Here is a 25,161-nt window from a genome sequence, read left to right as displayed (position 1 = left end):
GGCAGCAGCCACTCTCTTCCAGAGTGACCTGACATGATCAGCTTCTTATTGCTGTCATTTTAGCTGAATTATGGCCAAGAGGCTACAACCTTAATGTACTTTAATATGCCTGACTTAGTGTATGAACGAGTGAGCTTAAAGGTATCCCGTACATTGATTTCTGCTTCGTTCACACAATGCCAAAAAATACAGATGGAATGTTTTTAACATTTTCTTGGTTTAGGAAAACAAAATACATGGAGATGTGACTGCAATCCACACTTTGGGTTGCTATGATGTGTTATAATGTGCTATAACGTGTGTATTTTAAGAGCAGTTTTTTTTGTGTTTTTCATTTACAGTACATATCCTCCCTACTGTACATCAGTCACAGACGAGATGAAAACAAAATGTCTTATGGCGGCTTTAAACAGATTGTCCTTGGATCACATGCACTATTCTGGATTATACTGGTCAATACGTTTAGCGTGCTCCAATCCATCCCTGACCCTCTCTCTCCATTCCTTCCCCTGTGTATCTCTATGCTGTTGAGAACAAATCAAAGGGTCTAATTTTTTACTAATGTAACACTGAGCGGACTGCGAGGAAATGTGAAACAGACAGACTGAAATGGATCATGAGGAAGGGAAGTTTAATCCAAGCCAGCAGCCCTGTAGAGGAGAATAGGGACGTTAGGATCCATTACATATTTTCCTACACCGGTTACATTTGAGCTCTCGTCACCTCTGTTAAACTTCAGATATTACTTTGACCTCTGCTTAAGAAGAATGTCATAAAAACAGAATAGTGGTATTTCAAGAGTACCTGTGAATTACTGTATATGTGTGTATGTATTTATGTGTATATGTATGGTATAATGAATGTACTGACCTGGGTGTGAAAGAAATACAGAAATATTTTACTCATATGACACAAAATGTTAAATATGTGTTTCACATATTGGGAGAGAATAGGAAAATAGTATCTCAAGACGAGAGGATCTGGGTGTTTTCCCCTCTGGCTACAAATGAGAGGATCTGGGTGTTTTTCCCTCTGGCTACAAATGAGAGGATCTGGGTGTTTTTCCCTCTGGCTACAAATGAGAGGATCTGGGTGTTTTCCACTCTGGATACAGATGACAGGATCTTTCCCATTGTCTTCCACTTAAACCAATTTAATTAAGAGTCATTAGGTCTCTGAGTGGTTACCAACGGCCTATCGACAGAAACATAGGACACACTAATTATTTCAGCAGAGTAATGTAGAACAACATCATTTAAAATGCAGTTTGGAGGAAAATCTCCTTCCACAGCAAGCACCCGATATAACATGTTCACTTTCCTCTGGGCAAATTCCCTTTATAGAGGCATATATGGAAATGGCTCCCTGAGGAATACTAAATATGGGCATACAGCCGTCACCAGGAGAAGTCACCATCCATGGTAAATGGCAGGTAAATATTCACAGGTTTAGGGGGTTTCACTTCAGAGAAAAAAAAATGAAAAAAATGGGAAAACAGCTTTGTATTTACATATTTGAAATTGAATATAAGCATTCCACTCAAATAAAAAAAAACAACAAAAAAAACATGATCTTTCATTTTTAATTGACTGTCAAAGTTGTGCATCTGCACAGTCCTATGGAAGATGGATAGGCAATTTCACTGTCTTTATGAAGCTAATGCCATTGTTAGATGGATGGTGGAAATTATGCTTAATGAAGGTGACTTATTCTTTCCTTTTCTGAGGTGCTGCATTAGGTCACTGCCACACTATAATACAATCTGATTAAATAAGCTCCTGGCAGGATTCAAGTCGTTTATGAATTGCCTTGACAAGTATTTTAGAGGACCATACAAAATGTGATTCACACTTGACTGCCTCAGCCAAGGTAACGCTGTGCTTGTCAAATAACTATAAACAAAATACCAATTTGTGTGTTTCCTAACACACCAATATTCAAATAAGTATTCTATTCCATAGTGTTTCTATTCACTACCGTTTCCAAGACCTTATTATATACAAAATACACATACACTCCAGCTCTGTTGCCAAGTGGGGTCTGCAATTGTGTTCACGATGTGAGAAAGATATTGATTAATGTATGATAACAAGCCCAAGTCTCAGAGCTGAGGGGATTTTACAGATTAAATATACTGCACTAAGGTAAGACGTACATTATAGAGAGGAACAAAAAACTCTCTCCAACACAACCTAAGATGTCAAAGATATCTGAAAACAACTCGCCTCCAAAAAACAGGACCATCACCAAAGACTCTTCCTGTCACCAATGATGTCATTAAGCTCAATAAATATATATATTTTTTTAAACCTTCAATGTCAATACCAAATACATAGTATAGCTTTAATATCTAAACCAGCAAGCAAGGCCTCAAAGCCAGCTGTGTTAACCAAACCAGCTAGCAAGGCCTCAAAGCCAGCTGTGTTAACCAAACCAGCTCGCAAGGCCTCAAAGCCAGCTGTGTTAACCAAACCAGCTAGCAAGGCCTCAAAGCCAGCTGTATTATCCAAACCAGCTAGCAAGGCCTCAAAGCCAGCTGTATTATCCAAACCAGCAAGCAAGACCTCAAAGCCAGCTGCAGGAGTATATACAACAGCTAACAAGGCCTTGAAGCCAGCTGTAGGAGTATCTAAACCAGTTAGCAAGGCCTCAATGCCAGCTGTAGTATCTAAACAGCTAACTTGGCCTTGAAGCCAGCTGGAGGAAAATCTAAACCAGCTAGCAAGGCCTTGAAGCCAGCTTTATTATTTAAATCAGTTCCAAGGACTCGAACACAGCTGCAGTATCTAAACCAGTTAGCAAGGCCTTGAAGCCAGATGTAAGCCAGCTGTAGTATCTAAACCAGCTAGCAAGGAGCCATAGTTTCTAAACCAGCTAGCAAGGTCTAAAGCCAGCTGCAGGTCTAAAGCCAGCTGTCGTATCTAAAACAGTTAGCAATGCCTCAACCAGCTGTAGTATCTAAACCAGTTAGAAGGCCTTGAAGACAGCTGTAGTATCTAAACCAGTTAGAAGGCCTTGAAGACAGCTGTAGTATCTAAACCAGCTAGCAAGGCCTGGAAGCCAGCTTTACTATCTAAACCAGCTAGCAAGGCCTCGAAGCCAGCTGTAGTGTGTAAATAAACTAACAAGGCCTCGAAGCCAGCTGTAGTATTTAAACCAGCTAGCAATGCACGAAGCCAGCTGTAGGAGTATATAAACCAGCTAACAAGGCCTTGAAGCCAGCTGTAGGAGTATCTATACCAGCTTGCATGGCCTCGAAGCCAGCTATAGGAGTATCTATACCAGTTTGCAAGGCCTCGAATCCAGCTGTCGTATCTAAACCAGCTAACAAGGCCGTTAAAACTTCTTTGGGAACAGGAGGCAGTATTGAGTAGATTGGACAAAATAAGGTGCCCAGAGTAAACTACCTGCTACTCAGGCCCAGAAGCTAGAATGTGCATATAATTAGTATATTTGGATAGAAAACACTCTAAAGTTTCCAAAACTGTTAAAATAATGTCTGTAAGTATAACTTAACTCATACGGCAGGCAAAAACCTGAGAAAAATCCAACCAGGAAGTGGGAAATCTGAGGTTTGTGATTGCCTATCCAATATACAGTGTAAATGGGGTCAAATTGCACTTCCTCAGGCTGCCGCTAGATGTCAACAGTCTTTAGAACGTTGTTTCAGGCTTCTACTATGAAGGGGGAGTGAATAAGAGCTGTTTGAACCAGGGGTCTGGCAGAAAGCCTTTAGAAAGACTTGGGGTCTTGCGTGTGGCCGTGAGCACAAGCTCCGTTCCCTTTCATTTCTAAAGACAAAGGAATTGTCCGGTTGAAGCATTATTGAAGATTTATGATAAAAAACATACTAAAGATTGATTCTATACATCGTTTGACAAGTTTCTACGAACTGTAATGGAACTTTTTTGACTTTTTGTCTGGACTTAGTGCCCGCGCCTTGTGCATTTGGATTACTGGACTAAATGCGCTAACAAAAAGGAGGTATTTGGACATAAAGATGAACTTTATCGAACAAAACTAACATTTATCATCTAGCATGGAGACTTGGGAGTGCCATCAGATGAAGATCATCAATGTAAGTGATTAATTTTAATGCTATTTCTGACTGTTGTGACACCTCTCCTTGGTTGGAAAATGACTGTATTGTTTTCTGTGGCTAGGCGCTGACCTAACATAATCGCAAAGTGTGCTTTCGCCTTTTTGAAATCTGGTACAGCAGTTGCATTAAGGAGAAGTTTATCTTTAATCATATGTTTAACACTTGTATCTTTCATCAATGTTTATGATGAGTATTTCTGTAATTTGATGTGGCTCTCTGCACTTTCACCCAATGTTAGTTTGAGACAATGCCTTTCTGAACATAACGCACCAATTTCAAATTAGGGTGTTGGACTTAAATATGAACTTTATCGGACAAAACATACATGTATTGTGTAGCATGAAGTCCTATGAGTGCCATCTGATGAAGATCATCAAAGGTTAGTGATTAATTTTATCTCTATTTCTGCTTTTTGTGACTCCTCTCTTTGGCTGGAAAATGGCTGTATGCTTTTTGTGACTTGGCTCTGTCCTCAGATAATCGCAATGTATGCTTTCGCCGTAAAGCCTTTTTGAAATCGGACACCGTGGTTGGATTAACAAGAAGTTTATCTTTAAAATGGTGTATAATACTTGTATGTTTGAGGAATGTGAATTATGAGATTTCTGTTGTTTGAATTTGGCGTCCTGCAATTTCACTGGCTGATGTTGAGGTGGGACGCAAGCGTCACACATTTTTTAAAATTGTACCTTTAGGAGTAGCAGGTATCTTGCTACTCTATGCTTCCAATAAAAACTGACATCACTTTTTCCTATGAACCAGTTATGTTATTCAACATCTTTCAAATTAAAATAATAATTGTCCTTAGTTGGCATAAGTCAAAGTCATTTGACAATTACTTTTTTTACAAGGCCTATATACACCAAAACTTCTCAACAAGGGGACCATAATATGAACATGTTATGGTTGATTAATAATATAATTTCGCCGTGGTATGGTTGATAAATCATGTAATTTTGCCATGTGTTTTGTGATCATGAATTTGTTTTTATTTAATTATGTTGTGTTGCTTTATTTGATTATGAATTGAACAAGACAGAATGTCCCCTTGGTCTGACTTTAGATAACAGGACAGAATGTCCCCTTGGTCTGATTTTAAATAACACGACAGAATGTCCCCTTGGTCTGACTTTATATAACTGGACAGAATGTCCCCTTGGTCTGACTTTTATTCCTCACCTTATCCCCAATGTCTTTAATTTGCCATCCTAAGGTAACAAGTTTTCTCTCACTGTGCCCTGTAACGTCAGTCCTTTAATAGACATTTCCTGGTGTGGCAAGGGGAGCGAGGGGGTGGGGGGAGCGAGAGAAGTGCAGAGAGTGAGGAACATGTTTACTTGTGTGTCTGCACTTCTCTCCAGCGATTCTCTCTGCTCCACTCACCCAGCTGCTGGCTGGAGTAGTGATTCATGGGCCTGACAAATGCCTGTTGCAGTTGGATCTGTCCTTGATCATCCCAAATGTCTGGACAGCACTGTCATTCACCATTGCCCAAATTATCTCTGTATTGACTGCAGAACCCTCTGTGACAGCTCCGTAACGGCTAATTACCCAGAATGCTTTGGGTGATTTTAAACCCCAGCGTGTTCCTCCTCTCGCCATGCTGCTGCAGCCGAGGTTTGTTCTGAGGGGCACACCTTGTTTCCCCTGTTTCCACCTCAGTACTGTTTCCACCTCAGCACTGTTTCCCCTGTTTCCACCTCTGCACTGTTTCCCCTGTTTCCACCTCAGCACTGTTTCCCTTGTTTCCACCTCAGTACTGTTTCCCCTATTTCCACCTCCCTGTTTCTGTTTCCACCTCAGTACTGTTTCCACCTCAGCACTGTTTCCCCTGTTTCCACCTCAGCACTGTTTCCCACCTCAGCACTGTTTCCCCTGTTTCCACCTCAGCACTGTTTCCCTGTTTCCACCTCAGCACTGTTTCCCCTGTTTCCACCTCAGTACTGTTTCTCCTGTTTCCACCACAGCACTGTTTCCCCTGTTTCCACCTCAGCACTGTTTCCCCCTGTTTCCACCTCAGCATTGTTCACCTGTTTCCACCTCAGCACATTTTACCCAGTTTCCACCACAGCACTGTTTCTCCTGTTTCCACCTCAGTACTGTTTCCCCTGTTTCCACCTCAGCACTGTTTCCCCTGTTTACACCTCAGCACTGTTTCCCCTGTTTCCACCTCAGCACTGTGTCCCCTGTCCCCCACTTCATCACAGTTTCCATTGTCCCCACCTTTACACCGTTTCTCCTGTCACCCCACCTCATCACAGATTCCATTGTCCCCACCTTTACACCGTTTCCACTGTCCCCGCCTCATCACTGTTTCCCTGAATCAATCGCTCAAATTGTGCACTGTCAAAACCCTAGCTAAAGACTGATAACTCTAGCCAAAGACTGATAACTCTAGTAAGACTGATTACTCTAGCTAAAGACGGAAACCTCTAGCTAAAGACGGATAACTCTAGCTAAAGATGGATAACTCTAGCTAAAGACAAATAACTCTAGCTAAAGACAAATAACTCTAGCTAAAGACAAATAACTCTAGCTAAACATGGATAACCCTAGCTAAAGATGGATAACCCTAGCAAAAGACTGATAACTCTAGCTAAAGACGGATAACTCTAGCAAAAGACAAATAACTCTAGCTAAAGACGGATAACCCTAGCTAAAGACTGATAACTCTAGCTAAATACTGATAACTCTAGTTAAAGATGATAACTATAAATACTGATAACTAAAAGATGGATAACTCTAGGATAACTATAGCTAAAGACGGATAACTCTAGCTAAAGACGGATAACTCTAGCTAAAGACGGATAACTCTAGCTAAAGACTGATAACTCTAGCTAAAGACTGATAACTCTAGCGAAAGACGGATAACTCTAGCTAAAGACGGATAACTCTAGCTAAAGACGGATAACTCTAGCTAAAGACGGATAACTCTAGCTAAAGACGGATAACTCTAGCTAAAGACTGATAACTCTAGCTAAAGACGGATAACTCTAGCTAAAGACGGATAACTCTAGCGAAAGACGGATAACTCTAGCTAAAGACGGATAACTATAGCTAAAGACGGATAACTATAGCTAAAGCCTGATAACTCTAGCGAAAGACGGATAACTCTAGCTAAAGACGGATAACTCTAGCTAAAGACTGACAACTCTAGCTAAAGACTGATAACTCTAGCTGAAGACTGATAACTCTAGCGAAAGACGGATAACTCTAGCTAAAGACGGATAACCCTAGCTAAAGACGGATAACTCTAGCTAAAGACTGATAACTCTAGCTAAAGACTGACAACTCTAGCTAAAGACTGATAACTCTAGCTAAAGACTGATAACTCTAGCTAAAGACTGATAACTCTAGCTAAAGACGGATAACTCTAGCTAAAGACGGATAACTCTAGCGAAAGACGGATAACTCTAGCTAAAGATGGATAACTCTAGCTCGCTCTGTAGTGATCTGTGGAGAGGAGGGACAACAAATAAAGGCAGAAAAGCTGAGAGAGCAGCCCTATCTCAGTTAGCAGCAGCTCAGATCTTGACGGACAAGGGTCCATCACGGCCTCACCTGGCTAAACTAGCTGCTCTTACTGCTCCACTGACCCGTATTATGGATGCCCTTTACACAAGTCACTTCTGCTGATTGGTGGATATGAGGCTCAGAAAGGGTCACTGATGATGATATAATGACAGATTGTTAAAAAAAAGTAATGATCACCTGAGTCCCCTCTAGACCACAATTAATGGTTGTTATCATTAGTCAATATAGACCAAAGTACACTATCGCTGTAACAGGAGAAAACTGGCTAATATTTCTACAGCCAAATCATTTATTGCTCATTAACTATCAATATATTGTACGTTACTTTTATTCTGATCATTTGTAATAATCAATTGTGGAATTATGTATTGAGACCTTTTTACTAATTAATTAAAAATGAAAATCTGAAAATGCCTTGAGTCAATAAGTATTCAGCCCCTTTGTTATTTTCAAAATATAATCTATTTTTGGGCTGACTTGTGGTCAATTTGCAGTGTACAAATTATTATGTTCCAGTCCCCCGACCATCCGCTCCGACAGAAATCTAGTTGCCTACCCCTGCTCTAGGGGTCAAGGGTCAGTGGTATTTGGGAGTGTGTGTAACCAGTCACCTGCTGCTAGATCCTATTAACACAGCTTGGGGGTTAAACCAACCATCACCATGACGACCTGTCTGGTTACACCAAATAGGCAGCTTTCAAGTCACACGAATATGATCATTTGATGAAAGAAACAAGATACGGACAACCGTAAAGTAACAAGAGCATTAGTATAATAAATTATAAACACACAACCTCCAAGTGAGTTTACAATGGTTGACACTCCTCAAATTAATTAGCAAAATATTTTAACAAAAATATGATTTTTAAGTTTGTGTTTCATAGTATGAGAAAAAGCTCTTATATCTTACACAGAATGTTGTTTTTGCCTATAATACTACAAACAGACCACATCCTCATCAGAGACTTCCTTATCATCTCTACTCTCATTGGTACTACACAGTGTTGCTTAAATCCTTCTGACTGATGAATCAAAGGAGAAAACCTAACCTGAAAACTACAGTACAGAAGCTTATGGTCCCCACCAACTGAGAGGGTGAGAGAGGGTGCGTCAACATTTCCATTTGTAAAGTGGGGAAAACGAGATGTGGAGAAAATGTTAAATGAGATGAGAAATGACAGTTTACATCTCCAGCCACAATTAAACACTTTGATGGCATTTTTCGCCAGGCCCCTCACAGTAATAATGCCTGTTGTCAAGTCTGTTAAGCACGTCAAAACTCTTGGAGCCTTCAGCTAGGCTGCAAGCTTTTGACAGATTGAAGGTTCAAAGATAAGCTATCATGACAGATGGAATCTGACATCGATGTTCAGCTTTCGCCAATCACAGGGGACCTGCCCCCCTTATTCTGCAGGGCGCAGCTCCTCAACCGTCCCCCTTCTGATGGGAGCCGGGGATGGCATTGTTAAGCAGTGCATCTGTGAGACTTCCACTTCTCTGATGGAAGCATAAGACAAAGGGCTCTCAAGCAAAAGATGGTCAGCGCATTTCAAATAAAATGTTATTGGTCACATATAGGTGTTTAGCCGATGTTATTGTGTGTGTTTAGCGAAATGCTTCTGCTTCAAGCTCCGACAGTGCAGTAATATCTAACAAGTAATATCTGACAAAGTACACAACATATACCCAATACACACAAATCTAAGTAGGAATGGATTAAGACTATATACATATGGACGAGCAGAAAGGACTAAAATACCGCAGAATAGTATAGAATACAGTATATACATATGAGATGAGTAATGCCAGATATGTAAACACTATTAAAGTGACTAGTGTTCCATGCGTTGGGCAGACCGCCCTACCCTCTGGAGAGCCTTGTGCAGTTGCTGTACCAGGCGGTGTTACAGCCTGACAGGATGCTTTCAGTTGTGCATCTGTAAAAGTTTGTGAGGGTTTTAGGTGACAAACCACATTTATTCAGACTCCTGAGGTTGAAGAGGTTCTGTTGCGCTGCCTTCACCACGCTGTCTGTGTGGGTGGTCCATTTCAGTATGTCAGTGATGTGTACACCAAGGAACTTGAAGCTTTCCACCTTCTCCACTGCAGTCCCGTGTAAACTCAGCAAAAAAAGGAATGGCCCTTTTTCAGGACCCTGTCTTTCGATGATAATTCGCAAAATTCCAAATCACTTCACAGATCTTCATCGTAAAGGGTTTAAACACGTTTCCCATGCTTGTTCAATGAACCATAAACAATCAATGAATATGCAACTGTGGAATGGTCATTTAGACTGTGGAACATTGCTCATAAACCCAATGCATCCACCTCTGACCATATGTTCCCGCTCAAGTCTGTGGAATGGTGGAACAAACTCCCTCATTTTCCGGAGACACCTGAAACCCCACCTCTTCAAGGAATACCTAGGATAGGATAAGTAATCCTTCTCACCACCCCCCCTTAATGATTTAGATGCACTATTGTAAAGTGGCTGTTCCACTGGATGTCAGAAGGTGAATTCACCAATTTGTAAGTCGCTCTGGATAAGAGCGTCTGCTAAATGACTTAAATGTAAATGTAAATGTAGACACTAACAGCTTACAGATGGTAGGCAATTAAGGTCACAGTTATGAAAACTTAGGACACTAAAGAGGCCTTTCTACTGACTCTGAAAAACATCAAAAGAAAGATGCCCAGGGTCCTTGCTCATCGGCAAGAATGTGCCTTAGGCATGCTGCAAGGATGCATGAGGACTGCAGATGTGGCTAAGGCAATAAATCATAATGTCCGTACTGTGAGATGCCTCCATACTGTGAGACAGAATGGACAGCTGATTGTCCTCGCAGTGGCAGACCACATGTAACAACACCTGCACAGGATCGGTACATCCAAACATCACACCTGCGGGACACGTACAGGATGGCAACAACAACTGCCCGAGTTACACCAGGAACGCACAATCCCTCCATCAGTGCTCAGAATTTCTGCAATAGGCTGAGAGAGACTGGACTGAGGGATTGTAGGCCTGTTGTAAGGCAGGTCCACACCAGACATCATCGTCAACAACGTTGCCTTTGGGCACAAACCCACTGTTTGTGTCATTGCAGGCAATCTCAACGCTGTGCCTTACAGGGAAGACATCCTCCTCCCTCATGTGGTACCCTTCCTGCAGGCTCATCCTGACATGACCCTTCAGCATGACAATGCCACCAGCCATACTGCTCGTTCTGTGCATGATTTCCTGCAAGACAGGAATGTTCTGCCATGGCCAGGAAGATCCCGGCGAAGATCCCGGATCTCAATCCCATTGAGCACGTCTGGGCCATTCCACCCAGAAATGTCTGGGAACTTGGTGGAAGAGTGGTGTAACAAGAACTGGCAAATCTGGTGCAGTCCATGAGGAGGAGATGGAGATGCATTGCAGTACTTAATGCAGCTGGTGGCCACACCAGATACAGACTGTTATTTTGATTTTGACCAACTCAGCCGTTTCCTTGGCAGAAGGTAACTTAGTCAGAGGGACGAACCTGGCCGCCTTTGAAAACCTGTCGATTATGACTAGGATAGTAGTATTGCCATGGGATGGAGGAAGTCCAGTAATAAAGTCCAATGAGATATGGGACCAGGGTCTGTGGGGAACAGGTAAAGGGTGAAGGAGTCCTTGAGGGCGGAGGTGAGAAGATTTGCCCTGGCAGCACACGGGGCAGGCATTGACGAAAGTGGCAACGTCTTCTCTTATGGTAGGCCACCAGAACTTACGCTGGATGAACTCCAAGGTGCGACCTATGCCCGGATGACAGGTGAGGCGAGAGGAGTGCCCCCACAGAAGGACCTGAGTCCTCACTGCCTTGGGGACAAACAACCGATTGGCAGGACCTCCTTTCGGGGCCGGTTCGCTAGCTTGAGCACGTCTCACGGTATCCTCAACTTGCCACGAGATCGGAGCCACAATCTTAGCAGCAGGAAGGACAGGCATGTCCGTGTCATCTCGAATGGCAGGAGCGTAGACTCGGGACAGGGCATCCGGTTTGAGATTCTTCGACCCGGGCCGATAGGTGAGGATAAACTGGAATCGATTGAAGAAAAGAGACCATCTAGCTTGTCTAGAGTTCAACCGCTTCGCCTGCTGGATATACTCCAGATTTTTGTGGTCCGTAAGCACTTGAAACGGGTGAGAAGCCCCCTCGAGCCAGTGTCTCCAATCCTTCAATGCCATCTTAACCGCTAGGAGTTCACGATCCCCCACATCGTAGTTCCTCTCAGTCGGGGTAAGCCGGTGTGAGAAGAAAGCGCACGGATGAAGCTTCTTGTCTTCACCCCTCTGAGACAGGACAGCTCCAACACCAACCTCTGATGCGTCTACCTCCACCACAAATGGTTAATCCGTAGTCGGTAGTATCAGGATGGGAGCAGAGAGAACGCGCTGCTTGAGTCCTTGGAAGGCCGTCTCAGCTTCTCTTCCCCACAAAAACCTTGCATTGCCACCCTTGGTTAAAGCTGAGAGAGGGGCTGCCACCAAGCTGAAGTTCTTGATGAATGTGCGGTAAAAGTTTGTGAAGCCCAGGAAACGCTGAACTTCCTTAACGGATTTGGGGGTGGGCCAATCCGCTACCGCCCCTACCTTCCTGGGGTCCATTTGGACTCGACCGGGTTCCACTACAAATCCCAGGAATTGTACTCGGGATGAATGGAATTCACATTTTTCCGGCTTAACGTACAGATGGCTGTCTAGGAGGCGTTTGAGTACTTTTCTGACATGCTTAGTGTGTTCTTGAAGGGAGCTCGAAAAGATGAGGATGTCATCCAGGTAAACGAACACAAATATGTTAAGCATATCCCTAAGCACATCGTTTATGAGCGCTTGGAACACCGCTGGGGCGTTGGTCAGGCCGAAGGGCATCACCAAGTATTCATAGTGACCAGTAGGCGTGTTGAAAGCGGTCTTCCACTCGTCACCAGGTCTGATCCGCACAAGATGGTATGCGTTCCGCAGGTCAAGCTTAGTGAAAACAACTGCTTCCTGGAGCAGCTCGAAGGCTGTGGCCATAAGGGGTAGCAGGTAACGGTTACGGACGGTTATGGCATTGAGTCCCCGGTAGTCGATGCAAGGACGTAATCCACCGTCTTTCTTGGCCACAAAGAAAAACCCTGCTCCCGCCGGGGAGGTGGATGGACGCATGAGGCCTGCTTCCAGAGCGTCCTTGATGTAGGTATCCATAGCAGCTCGTTCGGGTGGAGATAGGGAAAAGATCCGACCCCTGGGGGGGCAAGTGCCCGGAAACAGGTCGATGGGGCAATCGTAAGGTCTATGGGGTGGTAGCATGGTGGCCCTCTGTTTGCTAAACACCAGTTTGAGGTCATGGTAACACTCGGGAACTCGGGTCAGGTCGATGGATTCTAAAGACTCGGGAGTAGAACTCGGAGAATTCTGGAAAATACAAGACCATGGTGCTTGCCTACGGAGCTGTGAGGGGAACGGCACCGCAGTACCTCCAGGCTCTGATCAGGCCCTACACCCAAGCAAGGGCGCTGCGTTCATCCACCTCTGGCCTGCTCGCCTCCCTACCATTGAGGAAGTACAGTTCCCGCTCAGCCCAGTCAAAACTGTTCGCTGCTCTGGCCCCCCAATGGTGGAACAAACTCCCTCACGACGCCAGGACAGCGGAGTCAATCACCACCTTCCGGAGACACCTGAAACCCCACCTCTTCAAGGAATACCTAGGATAGGATAAGTAATCCTTCTCACCCCCCTTAATGATTTAGATGCACTATTGTAAAGTGGCTGTTCCACTGGATGTCAGAAGGTGAATTCACCAATTTGTAAGTCGCTCTGGATAAGAGCGTCTGCTAAATGACTTAAATGTTAAATGTTAAATGTTAAGTAGCTTGGCACGTAGGACCCCACTGCTTGATAGTGCCCATAGACCAGTCGATGTGAGGGTTATGGCTGTGAAGCCAGGGGTATCCAAGGACGAGAGGGAACTCGGAACAGGAGATCAAATGAAAGTTCATCAATTCCTGGTGTTGTGAAACTGAAAGTCGCAAGGAGGTAGTGACATGAGTGACAAGTCCAGATCCCAAAGGGCTTCCATCCATCTCTCTCTCAGACGCTGGTCAATGCGTGAGGCCAACTTGATCAGGGACTCGAGATTGTCCGGTGGTTCCCGAGTGGCCAGTTCATCTTGGATAGTGTCGGAAAGGCCTTTCAGAAAGCACACCGTGAGCGCCTCGTTGTTCCAACCACTCGCTGCTGCCACCGTGCGGAACTGGATGGCATAGTCCGTCACGCTGCGCCAACCTTGGTGGAGAGTCAGGAGCTGTTTGGCTGAGTCAGAACCACTGCTTGGGCCTTGAAACACTCGTTTGAATTCCTCAGCAAAGGCAGAGTAGCTGGCACAGCAGGAACTATGGGCATCCCACACAGCAGTAGCCCAGGCCAGGGCTTTTTCCGACAGCAGGGTGATGATATAAGCGATCTTAGACCGGTCGGTGGGAAACGACGAGGGTTGTAGCTCAAAGGAGAGAGAACATTGGGTGAGAAACCCTTTACAAGCACTTGGATCACCTGAGAACCGTTGTTGAGGTGGAAGACGAGGTTCAGCCAGGGGGTTAACTGCCATGGGTACGTGAATCTGAGGTACTGGGACGGGAACTGTTGCCGGGGTAAGACGCTCAGATATTTGCTTAATGGAAGTCAGCATCTCCGACAGAAGATGAGAATGTCTAGCCATTAAGGCCTCTTGCTGAACCAGGGCGGCTTCATGGCGTTGGACAGTCTCCTGGTGGTGGGACAGCATGGCAAAAAGGTCCTGGGAACTGGCTGCCTCTGGGTTCATTTATGGCTCTGTGTTTCTGTCAGGACCCGGTTACGAACCTGGGTCTCCGGAGTGAGAAACAGTCACTTAACCAACTGAGCCACGAATAGTCAGCAGAACCCAGAAGATGAGGCAGACACAGCAGTACTTAAGACGGTGTATTTAAAAAAGTAAAAAGGAGAAGTCCTTCAATACAAAATGGCAAATCCAAAAGGTGGTAGGTATAGCACAAAAAGCCTCAAGAGATACTCAAAAACAAAAACAGAATTCCACAAGAGCGTCTACCGGAATCGACAAGAATACACAGAACACTAGGGCTGGGTGCTAACATACAAACACAGAGCACAGAACTGAGGGAAACTAAGGGTTTAAATACAATCAGGGGAAACGAGGCACAGGTGCAAATAATAATGGGAATCAAGGGAAAAAACATAAGGTCAAAAAGCACAATGGGGGCATCTAGTGACCAAAACCCGGAACAACCCTGGCCAAATCCTGACACGCAGTGTTGAGGATCAGTGGAGTGGAGGTGATGGGGGCGGCCCTTCAAGAAGTCCAGGAACAAGTCGCACAGGGTGGGGTTCAGACCCAGGGCCTCAAGCTTAATGATGAGCTTGGAGGGTACTATGGTGTTGAATGCTTAGCTATAGTCAATAAACAGCATTCTTACGTAGGTATCCCTCTTGTCCAGATGGGATAGGGCACTGTGCGGAGTGATGGAGATTGCATCGTCTGTGGATCTATTGGGGCGGAAAGCAAATTGAAGTGAGTCTAGGGTGGCAGGTAAGGTAGAGGTGACATGATGCTTGACTAGTCTCTCAAAGCACTTTATGATGGAGGTGAGTGCTACGAGGAGATAGTCATTAAGTTCAGTTACCTTTGCCTTCTTGGGTACAGAAACAATGGTGGCCATCCTGAAGCATGTGGGGACAGCAGACTGGGACAGGGAGAGATTAAATATGCCTGTAAACACACCAGCCAGCTGGTCTGCGCATGCTCTTATGCGGTTAGGGATGCCATCTGGGCCGGCAGCCTTGCGAGGATTAACATGTTTAAATGTTTTACTCATGTTGGCCACGGAGAAGGAGAGCCCACAGTCCTTGGTAGCGGGCTGTGTCGGTGGCACTGTGTTATCCTTAAAGCTTGCGAAGAATGTGTTTCAGACATGATGGGAGGCCAGCACATGTCAGACATGATGGGAGGCCAGCATATTTCAGACATGATGGGAAGCTAGCACATTTCCGACATGATGCGAGGTCAGCTCCAGAGAATTGTAGGGGAGCAGAGGAGGACCCGGGAGAGAACAGAGGGATTGCGGCAAAACTCATCTCTTCTGTAACGCCATCATCAAACCAGATTAGCATTTCAAAACTACCCCTGTAGTACACTACGGAGACTCATTTGTTAAAACGAAGGGAAGTGATATAGCGTTTAATTCTGAATGTTGCTTGATAGTTATTTCTCTTTAGTTAACTGGATGCATCACATACTGTAGTCTTACTGACTGGATGAGTGACATTGATTTATTCGAGCAACCCAGTCTGACCCAGTGAAATGTTCCTATTGCAGGCTAAAATCAATGATAAAGAGAAAGATTGGGTATAAAATCCTCCTTAAAACTCCTTATACAGTATGATTAGCCTTAATGAGTTCCATCTGAGAGCGTGGCACAGGAGGAATTCATTAAAGCTGAGCTGCTTGTAACCAGACAGGCTAATATGGATTTTGCCAACACTAGAAACTGTTCTGAAAGACAGAAATACATCAGGGCCTCTTGAAAGAAAGCAAAGCATCCGGGAACCAAAATACCTGCCATGCACTGATGATACCACGAGTGTTAACGATCGCTATAACGACAGTTCAAGCAACATCTGTTTGATTTACAATACACCAACCATGAAGCACCACTGAGACAAAACCATGAGATCAATACACACACACACACACACACACACACACACACACACACACACACACACACACACACACACACACACACACACACACACACACACACACACACACACACACACACACACACAGTAACGATCGTCGTAGGTGGAAGAAGAGGAGGACCAATGCGCAGTGTGTTAAGTGTCCATGTTTTTAATAAAATAACTGAACACTAAACAAAGCAACAACAAAACAACAAACGAACAGTCCTGTACGGTGATGAAAAAACACGGAACAGAAAATAATCTCCCACAAAACACAGGTGGGAAAAGGCTACCTACGTATGATTCTTAATCAGAGACAACGAACGACACCTGCATCTGATTGAGAACCATACCAGACTAGGAGGGAGAGAGGGGTCCAGACTAGGAGGGAGAGAGGGGTCCAGACGAGGAGGGAGAGAGGGGTCCAGACGAGGAGGGAGAGAGGCGTCCAGGCTAGGAGGGAGAGAGGGGTCCAGGAGGGAGAGGGGTCTAGGAGGGAGAGAGGGGTCCAGACTAGGAGGGAGAGAGGGGTCCAGACTAGGATGGAGGGGGTCAGACTAGGAGAGAGGGGTCCAGGCTAGGAGGGAGAGAGGGGTCAGACTAGACTAGGAGGGAGAGAGGGGTCCAGGCTAGGAGGGAGAGAGGGGAGGAGAGAGGGTCAGACTAGGAGGGAGAGAGGGGTCCAGACTAGGAGGAGGGAGAGGAGGGAGAGAGGGGTCGTCCAGGCTAGGAGGAGAGAGAGGGGGTCGTCCAGGCTAGGAGGGGGAGAGAGAGGGGTCCAGGCTAGGAGGGAGAGAGGGGTCCAGACTAGGAGGGAGAGAGGGGTCCAGGCTAGGATGGAGGGGTAGAGAGGGGTCCAGGCTAGGAGGGAGAGAGGGGTCCAGGCTAGGAGGGAGAGAGGGGTCCAGAGAGGAGGGAGAGAGGGGTCAGGCTAGGAGGGAGAGGGGTCAGGCTAGAGAGGGGTCCAGACTAGGAGGGAGAGAGGGGTCCAGTCCAGGGAGGGAGAGAGGGGTCTAGGAGGGAGAGAGGGGTCCAGGCTAGGAGGGGAGAGAGGGAGGGAGAGAGGGGGTCCAGGCTAGGAGGGAGAGAGGGGTCCAGACTAGGAGGGAGAGAGGGGTCCAGACTAGGAGGGAGAGAGGGGTCCAGACTAGGAGGGAGAGAGGGGTCCAGACTAGGAGGGAGAGAGGGGTCCAGACTAGGAGGGAGAGAGGGGTCCAGACTAGGAGGGAGAGAGGGGTCTAGGAGGGAGAGAGGGGTCCAGACTAGGAGGGAGAGGGGGTCCAGAGAGGAGGGAGAGAGGGGTCCAGGCTAGGAGGGAGAGAGGGTCCTAGGCTAGGAGGGAGAGAGGGAGGGAGAGAGGGGTCCAGGGAGGGAGAGAGGGTCTAGGAGGGAGAGAGGGGTCCAGACTAGGAGGGAGAGAGGGGTCCAGGCTAGGAGGGAGAGAGGGGTCTAGGAGGGAGAGAGGGTCCAGGCTAGGAGGGAGAGAGGGGTCCAGGCTAGGAGGGAGAGAGGGGTCCAGGCTAGGAGGGAGAGAGGGGTCCAGGCTAGGAGGGAGAGAGGGGTCCAGGCTAGGAGGGAGAGAGGGGTCCAGGCTAGGAGGGAGAGAGGGGTCCAGACTAGGAGGGAGAGAGGCGTCCAGGCTAGGATGGAGGGGTAGAGAGGGGTCCAGGCTAGGAGGGAGAGGGGGTCCAGAGAGGGGGGAGAGGGGTCCAGACTAGGAGGGAGAGAGGGAGGGAGAGAGGGGTCCAGTCTAGGAGGGAGAGAGGGGTCCAGACTAGGAGGGAGAGAGACTAGGGGTCCAGGCTAGGAGGGAGAGGACTAGGGTCCAGGCTAGACTAGGAGGGAGAGAGGGGTCAGACTAGGAGGGAGAGAGGGGTCCAGGCTAGGATGGAGGGGTAGAGGAGGGGTCCAGGCTAGGAGGGAGAGAGACTAGGGGGAGAGAGGTCCAGACTAGGAGGGAGAGAGGTGTCCAGGCTAGGAGGATGGAGGGGTCCAGGCTAGGAGGGAGAGGGTCCTAGGAGGGAGAGAGGGGTCTAGGAGGGAGAGGCTAGGAGGGAGGGGTCCTAGGAGGGAGAGAGGGGTCGGCTAGGAGGGAGAGACTAGGGGTCCAGGCTAGGAGGGAGAGGGGTCCAGGCTAGGAGAGAGAGAGGGGTCCAGGTTAGGAGGGAGATAGACTAGGAGGGAACAGGCTAGGAGGGAGAGGGGGTCCAGACTCCCTAATGGAGGGGTCTCCTAGTCTCTAATGAGGGAGATCTAGGAGGGTCCATCATACCTATGTGCTCGGGCACTACAATGCTCTTTCTCTTCACAGTAACTGAATTATTTATTTAATAAATCAAATCAAATTTTATTTGTCACAGACACATGGTTAGCAGATGTTAATGCAAGTGGAGCGAAATGCTTGTGCTTCTAGTTCCGACAATGCAGTAATAACCAACGAGTAATCTAACCTAACAATTCCACAACTTCTACCTTATACACACAAGTGTAAAGCGATAAAGAATATATACATAAAGATAAATGAATGAGTGATGGTACAGAACGGCATAGGCAAGATGCAGTAGATGGTATTGAGTACAGTATATACACAATCACCATGATGCCAAACTTCGGCTGGAGTGGTGTAAAGTTCTCCGCTATTGGACTCTGGAGCAGTTGAAACGCGTTCTCTGAAATGATGAATCGCACAACGCTACAGTATGTAACTCTACAGCATACAATGACATTCTAGAAGATTCTGTGCTTCCAACTTTGTGGCAGCTGTTTTGGGAAAAGTCCTGTTTCAGCATGACAATGTCCCCGTGCACAAAGCGAGGTCCATACAGAAATGGTTAGTCGAGATCGGTGTGGAAGAACTTGACTGGCCTACACAGAGCCCTGACCTCAACTCCATCCAACACCTTTGGGATGGTTTGTAACGCTGACTGCGAGCCAGGCCTAATAGCCCAACATCAGTGCTCGACCTCACTAATGCAGTTGTGGCTGAATGGAAGAAGCAAGTCCCTGCAGCAATATTCCAACGTCTAGTGGAGGTTGTTATAGCAGCAAAGGGGGGACCAACTTCATATTACTGCCCATGATATTGAAATGAAATGTTTGAGTGTCCACATACTTTTGGTCATGTAGTGTATCTCTGGACTGTTTGAGACAGATCAGTTGTTTGTGATTAGTCTTCTCATACACAGTTACTACTCATATAAAGTTACAGTTACTGCTACAACACTACAACACATTGGTTATTTCACATCTTATTCATTACAACACTACAACACTATAATATTACAGCACTACAACACTACAACACTACAACACTACAACATTACAACACTACAACATTACAACACTACAACATTACAACAGTACAACACTATAACACTATAACATTACAACACTATAACATTACAGCACTAAAGCATTACAACACTACAACAATACAACACTACAACACTACAACACTATACCATTACAGCACTACAACACTACAACACTACAACACTATACCATTACAACACTATAACATTACAACACAACAACATTACAACACTACAACATTACAACACCATAACATTACAACACTACAACACTATAACACTATAACACAAACACTACAACAGTACAACACTACAACAGTACAACACTACAACACTACAACACTACAACACTACAACACCACAACAGTACAACACTACAACACTACAACACCATAACACTACAACACTACAACACTACAACACTACAACATTACAGCACTATAACACTACAACACTACAACACTACAACATTACAGCACTATAACACTCTAATACTATAACATTACAACACTATAACATTACAGCACTATGGCATTACAACACTACAACAATATAACATTACAACATTACAACACAACAACACTACAACACTACAACACTATAATATTACAACACTACAATACTACAACACTATACCATTACAGCACTACAGCACTACAACACTACAACACTACAACACTACAACACTACAGCACTATAACATTATAACACTACAACACTATAACATTACAACAATATAACACTACAATAGTACAACAATAGCATTACAACACTACAACACTATAACATTACAACACTACAACACCATAACATTACAGCACAATAGCATTACAACACTACAACACTATAATATTACAACACTACAATACTACAACACTACAACACTACAACAATATAACATTACAACATTATAACACTACAACACTACAACACTATAATATTACAATAATACAACACTACAACATTATAACATTACAACACTACAACAATACAACACTATACCATTACAGCACTACAACACTATAACACTATAAAACTACAACACTACAACACCATAACACTACAACACTACAACACTATAATATTACAATACTACAATGCTACAACACTATAACATTACAACACCATAACATTACAACACTAGAACACTATAACAATATAACATTATGACACTATAACACAAACACTACAACACTACAACAGTACAACACTACAACACTAAAACACTACAACATTAAAACACTATAACACTACAACATTAAAACACGACAACACTACAACACTAGAACACTACAACACTATAACACTACAACACTATAACATTACAACACTACAACTCTACAAGATTACAAAACTATAACATTACAACACTACAACACTATAACATTACAACACTATAGCACTTCAACACTATAACACTACAACACTACAACATTACAACACTATACCACTATAACATTACAACACTACAACACTATAATATTACAATACTACAATGCTACAACACTATAACATTACAACACCATAACATTACAACACTAGAACACTATAACAATATAACATTATGACACTATAACACAAACACTACAACACTACAACAGTACAACACTACAACACTAAAACACTACAACATTAAAACACTATAACACTACAACATTAAAACACTACAACACTACAAACACTATAACACTACAACACTATAACACTACAACACTATAACATTACAACACTACAACTCTACAAGATTACAAAACTATAACATTACAACACTACAACACTATAACATTACAACACTATAGCACTTCAACACTATAACACTACAACACTACAACATTACAACACTATACCACTATAACATTACAACACTACAACACTACAACATTAAAACACTACAACACTACAACATTAAAACATGACAACACTACAACATTACAACACTATAACACTATAACATTACAACACTACAACACTCCAACACTCCAACATTACAACACTACAACACTACAAGATTACAACACTACAATACTCCAACATTACAAAACTATAACATTACAACACTACAACATTACAACATTACAACATTAAAACATGACAACACTACAACAATATAACATTACAACACTACAACACTACAACATTAAAACATGACAACACTACAACACTATAACACTAAAACACTACAACACTACGACATTAAAACACAACTCTACAAGACAACACTACAACACTATAACACTACAACACTATAAACATTACAACACTACAACACTACAACACTACAACATTAAAACATGACAACACTACAACACAACACTATAACACTAAAACACTACAACACTACACATTAAAACACAACACTACAAGACAACACTACAACACTATAACACTACAACACTACAACATTACAACATTAAAACAAACACTTACAACACTACAACACTACAACATTAAAACACAACACTACAACACTATAACACTAAAACACTACAACACTACGACATTAAAACACGACAACACACTATAACACTACAACACTATAACATTACAACACTACAACACTACAACATTAAAACATGACAACACTACAACACTACAACACCACAACACTATAACACTAAAGCACTACAACACTACAAAATTAAAACACTACAACACTATAACATTACAACACATCGGTTACTTCACTACCATTATTCAACTGTACATACCTGTGATTAACTAATGATGTTGCTTAATACCCAATACAACCAAACCTACAGTACGTTTAGTCATTTATCAGACACTCTTCTACCGATAAAAGGCTTCTTTTCTCCAGCATTTTAATAGAGCAATTACTGTCAAATGCATAGCCATGTTCCACTGAGCACATCTCATTGGAGTCCCATCTTTGCCCATGTCCAAAGGCATCCAGAGACAAATGCCTCAACAAAGAGTCACACAGCGTTAATGCAGTGTGGTGCTGCAGCACCAGCATCTCTCTATCTGACTTGGTTCAGCCTCATTAGACGTTCCATTAATGGATGGGAAATGGAACACTATACCTCCTTTAAGAACCCAACATGCTCATGGCTCTCGCTGCGTCAATGTTAAGGGAAATAACTCACTCTGCAAATTACCATCATCGGGCTCTTGGCAGAGCTCTGCTGTTTTCTCTTCCCATAACCCCCAAGTTCCTTCCTCTTCCTTCAATTGTTTCATTATCTTGTTCTGTATTCAGACGCTATTATGGCTGATTATGGACGACACTAGTGGGTTTCCCTGAGACCAGCGTGGCTATAGGTGTCCTGTCACCAAGGCCAGGGTTTCCTTCAGTGCTGAGGTGGTCCACAGCGGGAGACCATATACTAATCTCACTTGCATTGAAGCGGGTTTTATAGACTCTCTCCCTCCTAACCTGGAACACTCTCTCCCTCCTTGCCTGCTCTCTGCCATTTCAGCGGTTGTTGTCTAGCGGAAACCCTAGCCTTTTAAGGAGCAGTTCTCTCTCTGTGGGTAGCCTAGTGGTTAGAGCGTTGGACTAGTAACCGGAAGGTTGCAAGTTCAAACCCCCGAGCTGACAAGGTACAAATCTGTTGTTCTGCCCCTGAACAGGCAGTTCACCCACTGTTCCTTAGCCATCATTGAAAATAAGAATTTGTTCTTTACTGACTTGCCTGGTTAAATAAAGGTTAAAAAAAATATCTGTACTCTTTAATCACCATTTCATTAAGTTAGGATTCCTATTTCTGCCATGCTTGATCCTAGGTCCCATGCTCTTCTCAATTTACATCAACAACATAGCAGTAGGAAGCTCTCTCATCCATGTATATGCAGATTATATTGTCTTATACTCAGCTGGCACCTCGCCGGATTTTGTGTTAAACACTCCACAACAAAGCTTTCTTATTGTTCAACAAGCTTTCTCTGCCCTTAACCTTGTTCTGAACACATCCAAAACAACGGTCATGTGGTTTGGTACGAAGAATGCCCCTCTCCCAACCGGTGTGATTGCTACCTCTGAGGGTTTAGAACTTGAGGTAGTCACCTCATACCATTACTTGGGAGTATGGCTAGATGGTACACTGTCCTTCTCTCAGCACATATCAAAGCTGCAGGCTAAAGTTAAATCTAGACTTGGTTTACTCTATTGTAGTTTTACCATAGTGTATTTATTCCATAGTGTATACTGTATTTATACCATAGTGTATACAGTATTTATACCATAGTGTATATTTTAACCATAGTGTGTATTTTTACCATAGTGTATATTTATACCATAGTGTATACAGTATTCATACCATAGTGTGTATTTTTACCATAGTGTATATTTATACCATAGTGTATACAGTATTCATACAATAGTGTGTATTTTTACCATAGTGTATATTTATACCATAGTGTATACAGTATTCATACAATAGTGTATATTTTTACCATAGTGTATATTTATACCATAGTGTATACAGTATTCATACAATAGTGTGTATTTTTACCATAGTGTATATTTATACCATAGTGTATACAGTATTCATACAATAGTGTATATTTTTACCATAGTGTATTTATTCCATAGTGTATACAGTATTTATACCATAGTGTATACAGTATTTATACCATAGTGTATATTTATACCATAGTGTATACATTATTTTTACCATAGTGTATATTTATACCATAGTGTATACATTATTTATACCATAGTGTATATTTATACCATAGTGTATACATTATTTTTACCATAGTGTATATTTATACCATAGTGTATACATTATTTTTACCATAGTGTATATTTATACCATAGTGTATACAGTATTCATACCATAGTGTATATTTTTAACATACTGTATTTATTCCATAGTGTATACAGTATTTATACCATAGTGTATATTTGAACCATAGTGTGTATTTTTACCATAATGTAAATTTATACCACAGTGTATACAGTATTTATGCCATAGTGTATATTCATACCATAGTTTATACAGTATTTATACCATGGTGTATTTGTACCATAGTATATACAGTATTTATACCATAATGTATACAGTATTTATACCATAGTGTATACAGTATTTATACCATAGAGTATATTCATACCATAGTGTATATTTTAACCATAGTGTATATTTATACCATAGTGTATACAATATTTATACCATAGTCTATACAGTATTTATACCATAGTGTATATTTTTACCATAGTGTATATTTATACCTTAGTGTATACCATAGTGTATATTTATATCATAGTATTGAGTTGCAGGCCCCCCTTTTGCCCTCAGAACACCCTCAATTCATTGGACACGGACTCTACAATGTGTCAAAAGTGTTCCACAGGGATGCTGGTCCATGGTGACTCTACTAGGTGTCGAAAGTGTTCCACAGGGATGCTGGTCCATGGTGACTCCAATGCTTCCCACAGTTGTGTCAAGTTGGCTGGATGTCCATTGGGTGGTGGATCGTTCTTGATACACACAGGAAAC

Source organism: Oncorhynchus masou, chromosome 10 (assembly GCF_036934945.1).
Source record: "Oncorhynchus masou masou isolate Uvic2021 chromosome 10, UVic_Omas_1.1, whole genome shotgun sequence".
Lineage (NCBI taxonomy): Eukaryota > Metazoa > Chordata > Actinopteri > Salmoniformes > Salmonidae > Oncorhynchus > Oncorhynchus masou.
The sequence above is the reverse complement of the archived record's forward strand: the minus strand, read 5'-3'. Positions refer to the sequence as shown.